This window comes from Castor canadensis, chromosome 13 (genome assembly GCF_047511655.1).
Source record: "Castor canadensis chromosome 13, mCasCan1.hap1v2, whole genome shotgun sequence".
Classification (NCBI taxonomy): Eukaryota; Metazoa; Chordata; class Mammalia; order Rodentia; family Castoridae; genus Castor; species Castor canadensis.
The window spans coordinates 122,211,464-122,224,160 of record NC_133398.1 but is presented as its reverse complement, the minus strand read 5'-3'; the positions used below and the strand labels follow the sequence as shown (position 1 = coordinate 122,224,160).

The 12,697-nt window shown below is 50.3% G+C and overlaps 1 protein-coding gene across 3 annotated transcripts in view; it reads right to left on the bottom strand.

Moving 5' to 3' along the window:
* Positions 1–10,976, bottom strand: part of Fgd3 (FYVE, RhoGEF and PH domain containing 3) — a 53,613-nt gene extending 42,637 nt beyond the window's left edge. The window contains exon 1 of one of the 3 annotated variants that reach the window (XM_074052506.1): positions 10,672–10,976. The gene's annotated coding sequence lies outside the window, so the exon portion shown is untranslated. The other 2 variants (XM_074052504.1, XM_074052505.1) reach the window with 2 other exon arrangements.
* Between the last annotated feature and the right edge of the window lie 1,721 nt (positions 10,977–12,697).

Below are 12,697 nucleotides of genomic sequence, written 5' to 3'. Positions count from 1 at the left end.
CCTCTGCTTGACTTCCTTCTAGGAGCCACCTCCAGGCCTTTGCAAGCCCTTTCCCTCTTCAGAGAGCTGCACTGCTCACTCCCTGCCTCATCTAGCTCTCTGCTCCCAGACAGGCCTTCCCTAGAGAAGACACCCCACCCACCCTACATGTCCCTCCTTCCTGCCCTCCTATTTCCTCTATCCCTCCATCCTCTTCTCACCTGGGGGATGAGGATGGAGGAGCTTCTCCTTCCCCACTGCTCTGCCCTTTCCATCCTCTCCCCATTAAGATGTACTTTACACAAGAGGAAACTCATCTTCTTCACGTGACCCTTAGCCAGACACACAGGACTCAGTAGGTGTTTTGGGTGAATAAATAGATGAACAAGTTTGAGTCAGTATTTCAAGAAATTTCTATATCACTTCTAACGTGTACTTTCACATAAACAAGCAAAAATGTGCTTTAGCTACGAAAACAGTCAAGATGCCCCACTGCTGACAAATGGATTAAGAAAATATGGTATTTATAGACAACAGAATTTTATTCAGCCACAAAGAAGAATGAAATTCTGTCATTCACAGGCAGATGGATGGCACTGGAGAACTAGAGAGCATCATCAACAGCTCAAAGGCCACATGTCCTCTCTCATATGTGGACTATAGGCCAATGAACAAAAGAAATATTAAGAACAGGCCACACTAAGGGGAGGTCACTAACAGGAGAGGAAGGATAAAAGAAGGAAGTTAGAAGGTGAACATGTTTGGTGCACTTTCTATACAAGAATGAATACAGAATTTTTAAACCTGTTGAAATCATCATAAGAAGGGGACTAAGATAGAAAGGAGAAAAATAGAGAGGAAGAACCAATTCAGGTTATAATGCATATATACATGGAAATGTCACAAGGAAACTCCCTGTACAGCTATTTTAAACAAGCAAAAAAATCTCTTTTTTAAAAAATGGAGACCAGGAAGGCAAAACAGGTCCTTTCTGGGAGGTTGGTACCAGTGGGAGGGGGGAGGACATAAGGAAAGGGTGTAGGAGGGTGAATGAAGTGGGAATATTACGTACTCATGTATGAAAATGGAAAAATGAGACCTACTGAAACTATTGCAGGAATGGGGGGAGAATAAAGGAGAATGATGGAAGGGGTGAATTCAACTATGATATATTGTAAAAACTTTTCATAATTGTCACAGAGTACCCCCAGTACAACAATTTTTTTAAAAAAATGTGCTTTGAGCCAGGTGTGGTGGTGCATGTCTGTCACCTAGCTGTGTGGGAGGCATAGGTAAGAGGACTGTGGTCCAGGGCCAGCCCCAGGCAAAAACAAGAGACCCTAAAAAATAACTAAAGCGAAAAACTGGCGCCAGTGACTCACACCTGTAATCCTACCTATTCAGGAGGCAGAGATCAGGAGGATTGCAGTTCAAAGGCAGCCCCAGGCAAACAGTTTGTGAGACACTATCTGGGGTGGGGGGAAGGAACACATCCATCACAAAAAAAAGGGCTGGTGGAATGGCTGAAGCAATAAGAGTGCCTGCCTAGCAAGTCAAAGGCTCTGAGTTCAAACACCAGTGCTGCCAAAAAACTAACTAAATAATAACTAAAGCAAAAAAGAGCTGGGGGCATAGCTCAAGTGATAGAGTCTGCCTAGCAAGCATGAGGCCCTGAGTTTAAACCTCCAGTACCGAAAAAAAAAAAAAAAAAAGAGTGCTTTGACTGAGTCCAAACTTTAAAAATATAAAACCTGAACTGAGATCATGGAAGGTTGATCCCACCTCAAGGCAGTCCTCACAGGGTAGAGCGCATCACATCGTCTTTCATCACGTCAACCTGATGGTGACCAGACAGGAGGTCCAGATGGCAAGTTCACCTCACCAAGCCTCAAGCACTAAGCTTCTCAGGACCTGAGTGACTAGCCCACCCCACTTCACGGGACCTTAGTGACCAGGCCACCCCACCTCTGAGGACCTGAGTGATCAAGACACCCACCTCACAGGACCTGTGTGTCCAGTGGAGCTCAGACAGAGGGAACAGCATGGAAGTCAGCAGGAAGGGCAGGAAGGCACAGAGAATAAGCAGATTAGGCCATGTGGGTTGCAGCTGCACAGGCGGGGAGCACAGAGTGTCAGGGAAAGAGGACCGAGAATGATAGGCCAAGATGGACCCCATTGCAGCTGGCAGTCAGAGGCCCAGCCAGCAAGGTGAGTCCCGTTTAGGTGTTTCAAGGGTTGTGGAAAGGAAGCCGATATGTGGAACCCAGAAGCCACACATGGGCGACCTGCTGATGGTCATGGAGGAGGCTGTCCTAGCACCTGAGTCAGGATACCAACGGCAAGAGCAGGAGGCAGAGAGGCCAAGCATCTACCTCACCTGCAGGGCTGGAGGTGGCATGGGCACAGAGCATGCCCTAGGTGACAGTCAGCTTGTCCCTAGACCATCATGTTGTTACCCCCTCCCCACTCCTCACTGCTTACACAGGCCCCCCTCCCCCCATTGCAGGCACTGACCCTGTCTCCTCTACCAGACACTGGCCCCTTGTCCTCTACCAGGACCCATAAATATCTGCAGCCTCGAGGATCTAGCGCTCAATGTCGGTGGTGAATGAAGGCCCCCTCGTCTCTTGTTTCCTTCCTGGGCTGGCTTGGTTCCTGCCTGCTGCCAGTCACCCTGTCCAGGGACAGGCAGGGACAGGCCATCTGCAGTGACCGGTTTGTGCTTTCTTCTGCCTTTGTTCATTGTTTTCAGCACACGCTTGTCTCTGAACCTCCGAAACATTCCACAAATCCAGTCATCTGAGTTTTACATCTATCCAATATTTCAGTTGACCCTTTACCCATGCCTTTTAACCACGGAGCCTCAGTTTTCCCATCCGTAAATGGGGAATCACGATGGACCCACCTGGGGCAGGTAGGGAGGGTGCAGTGGGAACTCCCAGCACATGTATCCAAGATCTAAGTCACTCTTGTAGCCCATGGGCTACCCTCAGGAGCCCAGAGCAGCAGAGCCAGGCATAACCTTAGGCATCGCACATCAGGGAGACCTCCCAGGACAAGGTCATCTCAGCTTTAACCTCACAGAACACAATCGGGGCCTTGGTGTATAGAGCTCATACTCCAGTGTGGTTCCCAGGTCCCTGGTACCCAGGGGTCAGCCTCCCACCCCAGGAGCGGAACTCGAGCCTCTAACCGCCTGCAAAAGCCCAGCTGAGACAAACCACTTCCTCCCTGTTCACCAGAGCTGGCCCCACCCCACCCCCAGCCACTGTGCAAGTTGTCCGCTCAGAAATTTGTATGCGGACCCAGCCAGTTGACTCACAGGCTGGGAAGCTCAGGGCAAGCTGGCAGAATGCTCTGTGCCTCAGTTTCCTTTCTTGTAAAGAATGGCTGGCAAAGAATATTCTGGGCATTGGGGAGGACAAATCTGAATAGCTGATGAGCTGTGCTGGTGTTGAACCTCAGTGACTCTGGTACAACTCCGATCCCGCTTTGTAGACAGGGAAATGAAGACAGTCTGAGGAGGTACTCAGAGTCACAGCGCTGGGCTCTACATCTCCCCCTGCCTCCTGCCACACCTGGCTTCTTTCCTACAGCAGGGTCTCAGGAAGCCCAGGCCCTCCTTTCTTTCTCCTTATAGCTACTCATTCCCCACTGCACTGATCAAACCCAGGACAAATGGAAATGGGCTGGTTGTCCACATAACAAATCACACAGGTCACAGAGCCCAACTCCTGGAGCATGCCTGGCCTCTCAGGCCTCATCGCCATCCCTCTTGCACAATGTACACAATTAAAGTGACATCAGGTTGTACCACCACTGCTGCTGTGACTCTGCCTGCCCTCAGGCTACCAGCCTTCTAAGGTGGCTTCATCCCTGCCCTACACTGGGCTGTACCCCATTGCCTGAGGTGCCTTTTGTGGGGTCACCCCTGCATGGGGTCAGCCTTGGACCCATGCCCCTCCTGGGCTTCCCTGGGGTCACAGGAGTCACCCACTGTCTATCCTATCCATCCATCGTGTGAGTCTGAGCAGCACCCCTACACACACACACACCCCAGCAAGCACTGGCCGCACTCTGAAGTTTACCAAGGTTTCCTCCCACTTGCTATTCAATGCCCATAATGTCTGACTTTTTACCAGTTAAGCCAGAGGAGCCCCACAGCAAGACAACAGGGCAAAACAAGACCCTGCTCACCTCACGGAGCATTTCCTGCCTTGAAAACACCCGTCTCCTTCAAAGGGCTCCTGCTTCGTTCCAAGTGCCACCACCACCCCAGAGTCACTCTCACAATACCAGATAGAATCTTGGAGCTCAGTGAGGCTCCCAGGAGCCAGGCCCCACTCACCGGCCGTTGCCCCCAAGCAAGTGTGTGTCTCCTCCTGGGCTGAGCTTCGTGCAGCAGCAAAACAACTTCCTTCTTCTAATTGTCGCAATATGGGTCACATAATCATGGCGTATTTGCATTTCCGGATCATTACACAGGGTGAGAGGAGCTTGGCCTGCTGCTTCTGAGGGGCCTCCTTTGCAGGGTGGCGGAGGTAACCTCAAAAATGCAATCCTGAGCCTCAGCCACAGAAGCCCTGGCTGGGTTAAACCTTAACAGGCTGCTGGGTGAGGCCCCTGAGCACTCTGGGTGAGGACTTATCACAACCACCATTCCATCTCTGCCTCGATGACGTCCTCTGAATAGACCTGGGACAGGAGAGGACTTCAGGGAGAAGGAGTCGGCAGGGTCGGTAGGCCTGAAGCCCTATCGGTCTTCCTCAGAACTTCACGGGTGGAAACAGTGAAATGGCCACAGATAGATTAAAAAAATAAAGGACCCATCACAAACGGATTATTTCAAGGTGTCCCCAGGGGACCTCAACAGAGACCCCAGGTGATCTGGCCTATGAGGAGTCCTCCATCAGGGTGCAGGACCTCCCTCCCCCAACCAGATCCACGGGGAAAGCTACATCTTAGTTTTAGGGAATAAATTCCAACCTAGAGGGGTCCTAAGAAGCTTAGATTGCCACATCTGACTCCATTTTGGTAATGCCTTCGTAACCCATTCTAAATTCTTATTCTCAAGCAATTACTCAGGGTTTTGGTGTCCTTGTTGTCAGAAGGGAGCAAGATGCAGAGGCATAAGGGAGTCTGGTGAGCAACCATCCTTGAAGCACCTGTGGCAGGGCCTGGCACTGGGCAAATGTCATGAAGTGTGTGACAAATAAACTCAAGCTACAGCTCAGAAGGCAACCAAGAGACCTGTTAATGGGATGGTTGGTGACTTCCCTGAAGGAATGTAAAGCAGAGGATTGCTCTGAGTGGTCCCAAATGACTGCACTCCAGCTGGAAATGGGGCCTTGCTCTCACACTCAACAACCAGATTTACCAGGTTTTTTTGTGTGTGGGGAGGGGTGAGCGGATGCAAGGCTGCAAGAAGACACCGTTTTCACCTCCCAGGTATTGTGCCTTTTAGCCCGGGAACACTGGCAGAATGACACAATGATGGAGCATGTGTTGACAAATATACAGTGTGGGCCATTGTGTGCCCACTTAGGGATCCAGCTCATGACACACTGGTTTGTCCCCCTCTAGGAAGCTAAAGCTCTCATTCCCAGGTTCCACCCTCACCCATCTGAGGACGCAGAGCTACTGCACCTTGCAGTGTCAGGGATGAGGTAGCCAGGATCTCAAAGGGCTCAAACCCTGCTCACAGTTGGTGACTTCAAGTACATAGCAGAGCATCTCGGAGTCTCAATTCTTTCTCCATAAAATGGAGAGAACACGGGACACATGTGTCAGGGTTGTGAGGAATGAGGGTCTGGCCTATGACAGGTACTCAAAGGATCCCAACCATTGTCGGAATTGCCGTCACTGTGCTACAAGTGCCCGGCCCTGACATCTTAGCTTCTGCTCCCTGAGAGGCCAGGTCCCCTGAGGAGACAGCCCTGGACTATTCAGATGTTTCCAACCCAGGCTAAGGACAGCACCTGCCACCACTATACACTATAGCTGTCCCCTCTGCTGACATCCCTGAGCCCCGAGGCTGGTGGATACCACCAGGACTGGGTGCCAGGCTCAGGCAGCCAAAGGGTCCAGAACTGGCCTGAGAAAGTCAAGATGAGCACTGACAATGCAGTGGCAGGCCAGGTGTGAGGATCCAAAAAGCCAGGATTCATAGCAGGTGAGGGACAAAAAGAGAGAGGAAGGAATGTGTGTGGCTTGAAAATAGAATTGATGCCAAGGGTCCGTTTGTCCCTGAATGGGGGTGAGTGGGAGGAAGTAGTGCCTCCATCTGAAGGTGACATCATCTAAAAAGGACCCCAGCGGTGGCCCAGTGATTGCCATACCCTGCTAGCTGTGCTCTTGTGTAGCCCCTCCCACTGTGCTGTCTAATTTCAGGGACCCTGCATGACTCCATGAATGGCCCTCAGGGGTGTGTTCATCCTCCTTCAAGTAGCTCACTGAAGGGAGGATGGGGCAGCTCTAGTGAGGCTTCTGCTTTGTCCAGCCCCACCATCATTGCTGGAAAGCCAGCAATGATATGACAGCTGCCAGGCTCCTAGCCCAGGCTCATCTGGGACAGTCAAGGAGCTATAAAGGCAGTTTCACCTGCGTGGAACCACAGAGGCCAGGCTGGAGGGAACAGGTGGGAAAACACCCATTAACAAAGGAAAACTACCCACTTTCCATGAGAGAGACCCTGGGAGCTGAGTCCACTCCCTAGGGAAGAATCTGCAACTGAGGTTAAGGGAAGTCAAATCCCTTCCCTTAGTCAGTCACCAACCCTGTGCTGAGCAGCTATTAGATACAGAGGAACAGACAGCAGGCTCCGAAGGCAGTTCCCATAGAAAAAGGCCACTCTTCCTGAGCAAGATGGCCTTCGTTAGGGTCACAGCTAGTCACTCCAGCCACAGAGGCATGGTGGTCAGAGTCCAGCTGCTTCTGCATTCTCCCACCTATTTTGGGGGACTTAGGGCCACAGGTACCACATCCTTCCTGGAACCCTTCAGATTCCAAAGACTGGCCCACATGTTCAAGTTAGTCTCTTCTTTTTGTCAAGACAAGAGAAATATCAGCCCAGCAGGACAGGCATGGGGTGGAGACCACAGGAGTTATTTCCAACAGGCTTGGACAGGGGGCACCTTTGTCATCCTTCAGGCCCCAAGCCAAATCCTACCGAAATTCCACCTAATGATAGACTAGACCTAGGAAAACAACAGCTCCCCAGAGGCTGCATGGACTGGCTGCCTTTGGGTGGTGTGAACTTCCTGGAATTTTCATTTTCTTCTCGATGTTTCTTAATAACATACAAATTTATACCAACAGCACTTACAGTATTCGTAATCGGGAGAAATGCCAATCTGTTTAAAATAAGAGAATACAAGCTTCTCATTACACATCCAAGATTCTCAATCCCGAGCTCCTGCACAATGAAAGCCAGCTGTCTCCATGTCTGTTTACGTATGGAAATTTTAATTTCTACTTAGCTGGCCTAAATCTCTCTAAGGAAAAATGTGGTCAAGAAACCAAGAAAGAAGGGACACTGAGTGTCATTTTTGCTTTTTGGAAACAGTTTTTGCGAAAAGTTTTTGAGGTTGCATTAACCTGAAATTACATTTGATTCAGATAGTCGGTGTTTTCTAAACTTTGACACTACTTTTACATTTGCTGGCCTTCTCTTCTGGTCAGGCAGCTGGAAGGTGCAAAAGCCCAGATCTGAAACCTGTGAGGACTTCTTGTGTGTGACTTCAGCCAAACTGAGTGACCTTGGGTGAGCCACTTCACTCCAACACAGGACATCAGGTCATTGGGAGACTCTCTGGGGAAATGCCTATGAAATTTGGGGAACAGGGAGTAGCTGATTAATCAGCCCTTGTGTTAACTATCCCTTGTTTTACTTCTTCATTAAAAAATTTGTTTAAAAAATATTTGATGATTTAGTCATCTTAACATAAGGAGCCTTTGGCGCTAAACTTGGAGAGGCAATCCCAGCTTCAACATTCAGATGAAATGACATTTTGAGAGCTTCCCAGACAGGGGGCGGAATTACAGGGTGGCTCTGCCAGTTGGCTAGGATGACATTTGAGCCAGAAGTGGAGGTAATTGTTTCCTCTTATTTTCAACAAAAAGCTCTGATGTATCTAACCTTTTGCGAGGGCTGTGCCTTGTGCTGTTTAATTTTTTTTCTTTATGCTGTAAGAAAAAAATTATCGATGTGTAAATGCAGAGTGATACATAAAAACTAAGGCATTAAAGGGGTGGCCACGCCCCCCCCTCCATCAGGCCCTGAATAGAGGATAATTCCAGTATTGTTACCCAGCAGCTGCACAGCGTCGCCAGGAACACTCCGAAGTCCAGAGAGATGGATTGGTCCTGTCTATGCTTGTGATGACCAGTTGAGACATCGAACCCTGCCAGGTAGTATTTTTGCCATCACTTGGATCCACCCTTGGATATTCAGTCCCTGGCCACAACTGCCAGACCTAAAATTACTTAGAATTCAACAGTATGTGTGCGTGTACAGGACCCAATGCTGAGCTGGGAGACTTGAGGGGAGAGGATAACTAGAAAGGACAGAACTGGGGCACCTCAGGATGGCCACAGCATGTCCTGAGAGAGAGAGGGAGGAAAGAAGGAAGTTGATTAGTTAGTTGGTTAGCTGGTTGGTTATTGGCTAGTTGGTTAGCTGAGCCCCTGTGGTGGGCACATGACTCCTCTGGAGCAGGGGCAGTAAAAGGTCCTTGGCAGGCTATGGTAGGGCAGGTGACCATACTCTTTAGTAGCACACGTAGGACAGTAACAAGGCACCCCAGGGATGGGTCTGGTAAGGATAGGGTCATATCAGTCTCTCCTGTCTTCCTGGGCACATCTCTGTGCATGAGACTGGCACCTCTTGTAGTACCTTTGGCCAAAGAGTTGCATGCCAGGCCTCAGATGCACTCATGGTGGCCCAGGCAAATGTGGGATTGCTGAGCTGAGCCCCCAGCCCAAACCTATTCCAATCTGAGGATTCTCACACAGATCCCAGGCTGCCCCCTCCTTGGGATGCTCCAGAGAACATGGAAGTGTCCAGCACTGACCTGAAACTGCAAGACTGAGATGGCACTGAGCTTAGGAAGGGGACACAGATGTGCCTGATCTGCCCCCGGGGCTGGAGGGGCTCATCAGACATAGCTGTGGACAAGAGATTCCTGCTGCTGGTCATACATGGCACAAATCCACCCTTAGCTCCTCCACCCCACAGAAAGCTGCCTGCCAGTGGTGACACTTGACCCCATATACAGTTGGAGAAACTCAGGCACTGGTTTGTAGTCCCCATACTGATCATGTTCTACTCTGGTCCCTAGACCATGTGTGACCCAGTCTCCAAAACACCCAGAACAGACCCAGACCCACAGTGGGCTTGAAGAAGACTGGAGTCATCCAGGAGCCTCACCAAGGTCCCAAGGGATGAGCCTACATTTTGCAAATAAGGAAACTGAGGCATCTGACCACAGCCCAAGCTCTGCCCTATGGTGTCTGAGTCCCAAAGCCTGAGGATGAGGAAGTACCCTTGAGACACAGTCTGACCGTGGAGCAGACAAACTGGGAGGCAGCCACCTGCCATGGCAAGGACCCTGGCCTTCAGGCCCCAAAGCCAGCTGCTCTGCAGTGGACCACCACCTGCCCCAGCACACGGCCAGGGAAGGAAGAGCCACCGGCCATGACCAGAGAGCAGCCAGAGTTCACTGCTGCCGAGAAACATTTAACTTTTCTGTGACAATCTCACTGGGGCTGTGGTTTGCTCTCTTACTGTACAAAACGAGTCCTGTCCACACATGTGCACATGTACACAGAGAAACACACACATCATTCTTTTCACTTCCAACTGACTCTAGGCAACGATGCCTGTATTCTCAGACATTCTGGAAAATGACAACCTTCTAGTGTCCTAATTAAGAAATATACCTCCAGAGAGCCAGGGACAACTTGGAGTGCCCAGGAACCCAAGGCACAAACCGCGAAGGGGGCCAAAAACTTCATAGACTTTCTAGAAAGTTCTCACCCACCACCTTCATCCAGAGTCAATTTCTTTAATGAACCTCAAACTTCCTCTACAACAACGTCAAAATACTTCTGAAATGCTTCTTTTCACCCTGGTTTATTTTCTCTCTTACAAGAGGTGAAAAAAAAAAAAAACAAAAAAACAAGAGGTGACACAGGAGAGATATTGCGCACAACACTAACACTAAAGAAAAAGTGACAATCCCAGCATCTGACATGGGATTCTACTGACATAAGAACTTCACAGGCACTGATATATATTTTTAAAGACACTATTTCCCCTTTCTGTACATTTAAAGAAAAATGGGAAGAGAGGTGGGAATGGAGAAATCTAGAATGAAATCAGGTCTCACCACAGCATCTAACCTAGTACCTATTGTTCAATAAATTCATACTGTTCTGAAGCCAAGGACCCCAGACCACAGCAAGGACAGCCACAGTGGTCTCGGACCAGACTGGCTTCACTCGGGCAGGCTTAGGAGGGGGCAGTAGGCTGATTAAAACCTCTCTTCAAATTACACACAGGGCAGCCATCCTCCTCTTTTTGAAAGGGTCCTGCCAGCTCCCCTACCTTGCCCTCCACCCAGGACAATCAACAGAGGGTGGGGAGAGTGACTCCCACAGGATCCCAAAGCCCCGGGAATCCAGCGTACTCACCGACTTCCTGGCGACGCTTGGGGACGAAAATCAGTTTAAAAACAAACTAGCAGATCCCATGGCTCCCCTCAGCCCAGAGTGGGCAAACTTGGAGGCTGGCATGAGCTCCAGTCTGGGGACAGCTTCTGGAAGAGTCCCCAGTGGGGCACAAGGGTACAGGATGCCTGGGGTCTCTTCAGGGATGCCAAGGGCTAAACTGTGCTTCCAAGCACCAGTCAGCCCAGGACTGAAGTTGGTTGGGGTCCTTCGGGGTGGTCCTGCTTCCCCAGCAGCCCCCTTGTCTTCTGCTGGCCACAGCTGCAGACGCACACTGAGCCCTGACAAAGCAGCACGTGGAGAGCGGGCGAGGAGGGGCGGGGCTCAGCCTGGGATGCAGCAGACTGGTCTCCATGGCAACATGGCAGGCGCTAGGCTGGTGGAGAGCCTGGGAGCTGGTGGTCTGGGGGAGCAGCCGGAGTCCCTGGGGCTCTGGGCTGAGGGAGGGAGCTTTCCTAGCAGGGAAATCTACTTATTTTTCTTGACACAACTGCCTACCCACCATTCCTAGCGGACTGTTTAAAGGGTCCTGAAGTATCAGGGATCTCTAAATACCTCGACTTTAGGGGATCCCCCCCTTTTGTGGTGTGTGGATATTCATGCATAGGGAGGCTGGAGTGTGAAATGTGCTTTTTCTTGAGAAGCTGTGCCTGAGCGCGTACGCGTGGGCGTGTGTGCGTTTATGTACGGGAGTGTGGTATGGGGATGTGGGGTAGGTGTGGTGTGTACCTATGTGTGTTGTGGGTGTGATGTTGGGGGAAGTGGAAGCGGGACAGCTTGTGCCCATGTTATAGGTGGGGAAGGCAAGTCAGCCGTGCAGGCTTCCTCAGCCCCAAATGCTCACTAGCTGACCAGAAGGAGTCATGAAGTAGAAGCTTTGGGTGGCCAATGCTGTCCAGCTGTCACCTCCAAACCCAGAGCTTCATGGGTAGTGTCTGTTTTTCTATGCGCCCATCACCTCACAAAACGTGGACTTCATCAGAAAAAGTCCCAAATCCCATCACCTTCCTGTGGTGCCCTCCACAAGGAGCTGACAGGACCGGGAGGATGTCAGGAACTAGAAAGTCTTCACTTCCTGCACTGAACATTTGTAGTACACATGCATAAGCGTAGAGACTACTTTACAAACAGAATGCACCCATGTGTTGTGGACGAAATTCAGAACGAATGCAATGAAAACGTTGGAAAGGATGCCCCTAAGAGCAGCAGGAGTGGAAGTCCAAGCCTCAGCCCCCACCTTGAGCGAGGGGTGTTGTGGTCCTCCTTGATGATGTGGAGACCTTTGAGTGGGTCCTCCCTCCTCTCGTCACTGGAAGAACCCATAGGATATCAATGTCCTTGGTTCTGACACAGCTCACAGTCATTTCCCTGTTAATGACAGTCGATACTGCCAGTATTTGCATTTGCTTTTCATTTTTTTAACCAGAATCTAACATAGGTATTGTTTTGGACATGTGTTTCTCACCCTGAAACTTACTGCCAATTTTCCCCTTTTAATAACTATTCTTCTATAACCAGGGACTCCTTCCTGCCCAGTCCTCCCTGGCTCCTGATCAGTTCTTTCCTGGAGCTTCTCTACCTTCCACCCCTTCAGCCCCTGATGGTCAGAAACTCGTGATTAAGTACCACCCTCGTCTCCAGCACTGAACCACAGACCCACCCAGCCCCAACTGCACAATGACTACGGGTAATGACTCACTTTTACATGCTCGCATGGCCATTTTAAAGACGTGACAGAGAAATTTCTGCAAACCTGGAATACCTCGCTCCACCAGGAGTATGTATGTAGAAATACTCCCTTCCAGGTCCCATGTTCTTTAGGTTACAGGCCTGTGGAGTTGGAACCCTTCCTGTGGGTTCACATTTCTGACTTGCTCTTGCGTGTCCTACTGGAGAAGGACAGGGAGTGTGCTAGATGGCCTACACCCAAGTCCACAGCACCAGCCTCCTGAGGTTACTGTCAGGATCTCTCCTACACACATGGTGAGTG